The following is a 4185-nucleotide window of genomic DNA, read 5'->3' on the forward strand; positions in this document are numbered from 1 at the left end:
ATTTCAGATAGATTCAGCGCCGTGTTGCTGGAGCAGAAATATCGTTACAGCAAATATTCTGCTCAATACCACAGATCTGCTTGCTAATTGCTTGACCTTAAAAAGGCGGCGAACTGGTAGAAACGTTAGCACGCCGGGTGAAATGCTTAGCGGTATTTCGTCTACCATTACGTTCTGAGTTCAAATTTCACCGAGATCGACTTTGCCTGTCATCCTTTCGGGGTCGATAAATTAAGTACCAGTTGAGTTGATCTAATCGACTGGCCCCCTTCCCCAAAATTTCGAGTCTTGTGCCTAGAGTAGAAAAGAATTGCTTGACCTTAGCATGTCTGTGTGGCAAGTAGATTGCTTCCCACCCACATGGTTCCGGGTTCAGTCCCACTGCGTGCCACATTGGATAAGCGTCTTCTACAGTAGCCTCGGGAAGACCAAGGCCTTGTGAGTGGATTTGGTAGACAGAAACTGAAAAAAGCCCGTTTTATGAGCGCGAGGATATCTTTGTACCTGTGTTCGCCCCACCACCGATGTTGGTATATTTACGTCCCCGTAACTTAGTGTTTCGGCGAAAGTATTGGGGTCGATGCATCCGACTAAAAGAAAATCCTTTAAAGCGCTGCCCCAGCATGGCCGCAGTCTAATGAGTGAAACAGATAAAAGATAAAGACATAAAAATATATATCACAATATATATATATATATATATATTATATATATATATATATAATATATATATATATATATATATATATATATATATATATATATATATACGGCAGTTTGTCCGTGTGTGTTTCTGTGTGTCTGTTAGGTTGTACCCTCACCCTGACCACGGCTTTCAACCGATTCTGATGAAACTTGACACACACATAGCCCAATGTCATAATTCAAAACTAACGCAGCGAAAATTTTGAAAAGTTCCCCCAGTTCTGAAAAAAATCGATAAATTCGACATGGGGTCGAGAATCAGAAACACAAACCACAGACTGTCTAGGGGACGCAACTCGACCTTTTTAACTAAAAAAAAATTTACCATTATTTTTTTCCCATTTTTGGGCTATAACTCTCTAAAAATGCTTTATAGTTATTACCCTTACAAACCCGAGCAACGCCGGGCGATACTGCTAGTATATATATATATATATATATATATATATTAATACGACGGGCTTCTTTCAATTTCCGTCTACCAACTCCACTCACAAGTTTTTGGTCTGCCCGAGGCTATAATAGAAGACACGTGCCCAAGGTGTCAATCAGTGAGACTGAGACCGTAACCATATGGTTGGCAAGCAATTCTCTTAGTACACAACCATAATATAATATAATAAATGCGAAATTTTTTGTCTGGGACCCCTGCAGCTCAGTCTATATTTGTTCTACACAGACATAGTATATATTCTGGAAATCAAAATGATCCTAGGAAGGGAAATCTGCCTTCATTTGCTTCTTGAACATCAGGCATTGGAACCTGATTTAAAAGCATTTCAATTGCTATTTCTGCAGGTAAAGCTCGGTTGATTCATATCATCTTGGTTGGAGTTTGTCAGATGATGTCAGAGACCAAGGGGGAGGTAAATGATATTTGCTTCGTTAATTTTACGTCAAGATAAGAACTTTAGGATACATTGGAATTCAAATTGGGATTGGAACAATCGAATGATTACACTACAGAATTAATTGTCATCCATCCTTATCTTCTGATCAAATACCACCGGGGTATATAGTCAGTATAGACGTATTGTAGAAAGTGGAGAGCTGGCAGAATCGTTAGCACGCCGGGCGAAATGCTCAGCGGTATTTCGTCTGCCGTTACGTTCTGAGTTCAAATTCTGCCGAGGTCGACTTTGCCTTTCATCTTTTCGGGGTCGATTAAATAAGTACCAGTTACGCACTGGGGTCGATATTATCGACTTATCCGTTTGTCTGTGCTTGTTTGTCCTCTCTGTGTTTAGCCCCTTGTGGGTAGTAAAGAAATAGGTATTTTGTCTGCCGTTACGTTCTGAATTCAAATTCTGCCGACGTCGAGTTTGCCTTTCATACTTTCGGGTCGATAAATTAAATACCAGTTAGGCACTGGGGTCGATGTAATTGACTGGCATCCTCCCCAAAAATTTCAGGCCTTGTGCCTAGAGTAGAAAAGATTATAGACGTATTATAGTCATGCTATTTAGCATCCTGCGGCCCAATTAACCCACCCACCCTCACACACATACACACACTCGCGTTTTTAACGCCATAAGAATTTGTAAATTTCAAGAGAACATGAAATAATTATTTTCTGGAACGTTAGATCCTAAATTAGATGAGCTATAAATAATCCTTTCTACTGGAAACACAAGGCTTCAAATTTGGGGAAGTGATTAAGTTGATTACATCGACCCCATTGCGTAACTGGTACTTATTTTATCGACCCCGAAACGATGAAAGGTAATGTCGACCTCGGCGGAATTTGAACCCAGAACGTATCAACAGACGAAATGCCGCTAAGCATTTCGCACGGCGTGAGATGAGCTATAAATAATAGCATGTAAATATAGGGTTAACACTCTCTGGATATATGTATATACATATATGTATGCATATATGTATGTAAGTATACACATGCACGCGTACATACATATTAATGCATAGATAAATATATGGTTACAGAAGAGATAAAAATGTAGATGGCTTTATTCTTTTTTAATACGAGCAGACACCGCTAACATGTTTTAGATAGATAAGATAAATAGATAGATAGATAGATAGATAGACAGACAGACAGACAGACAGACAGACAGACAGACATGCAGGCAGGCAGGCAGGCAGGCAGACAGATAGATAGATACTGAAACTTTTTTAATCCATATTTTTTATTATATTTAGTTTCTTTTTATTACTTTTGATCGAGAAGCATCAGAGATTACATACCTACTGACACGAACAGATGATGGTCTTTCTGCCATGAATTCCAACATCTGTTTGCAGAAGCATATTGGATAAGAAAATGGTAAAATAAACGGTTCAGATGACAGGAATCAAAGCATAGTTTTACTGTTTGCACCATAGGGATCATATTTACTTCTGTGGTGAACTTTATGGCAAGGAAAGTAAATATTATGTTGATCCTTATAACTAATAGCATCTATCTATCTATCTATCTATCTATCTATCTATCTATCTATCTATCTATCTATCTATCTATCTATCTATCTATCTGTCTGTCTGTCCGTCTATCTATTTATCTTTCTATCTATCGATTCATCTATCTGTCTACTTATTTATTTAGCAATCTATCTATCTAAATATCTCGCCACCTATTTTTCGTTCCATCTATCCATTAATGTATCTATTTATCCATCCATCTCAACAATTTAAACTTCTCATTCACTTCTCTCTCTCTCTCTCTCTCTCTCTCTATCTATCTATCTATCTATCTATCTATCCATCTATCTCTATTTCTGTCTCCCCTCCTCTCTCTCTCCCTCTGTCTGTCCCTCTTTTTCTTTTTATGTTACTTTCTATTCTCTTTCCGCCTCTCTACACATACATTCCCATGTATGCGCATCTGTGTGAGTGAGTGTATATGTATGCTTGTGCGCGTGTGTATGTATTTGTGTGTGTATGTGTGTATGTGTGTGTGAGTTATGACTTACAAAGGGAGAGAAAATTCACAATACATGTAACAAGAGTTTAGTTATTCGGATACGATGCTTCATTCAATCATTACTCGATCAGAACTACTAAAAGTCATATCACGTGACCAGGTGACCAACCAGGGTATCAGATGTTGTTACCCATCGCTGGTCACAATGCGCTTTTGCATTGTTTTAGCCTTCAAGTGACGCCACTTCGGTAGCTTGGCGAGCAGGTCAACATTCCCCCATGATGAAAAGGGGGATGAAATGAAGTGTTTTGCAAAAGAACATAACGTACCACCCAGTCAGAAAATCGAACCCATGATCTAGCGATCACGAGTACAACAGCCTAACGACTCGGCCACGCGCCTCATAAAAATCATATATACTTCATATAGAGTCACGTATGACCGATATTCATGAATAATCATCTGGCCAGTGGAACATACAAGCCAACTCGCAATTGCCCAGCGATGACAGGTAGTTCCACAAAAAGCTTAGATAAGTCGGCAAAAGTATGTATACTAAAGCTTCCTCCAGCAGTGGTTCGAAAACGGATAAGTAAAAA

This window comes from Octopus sinensis, linkage group LG2 (genome assembly GCF_006345805.1).
Source record: "Octopus sinensis linkage group LG2, ASM634580v1, whole genome shotgun sequence".
Taxonomy (NCBI): Eukaryota; Metazoa; Mollusca; class Cephalopoda; order Octopoda; family Octopodidae; genus Octopus; species Octopus sinensis.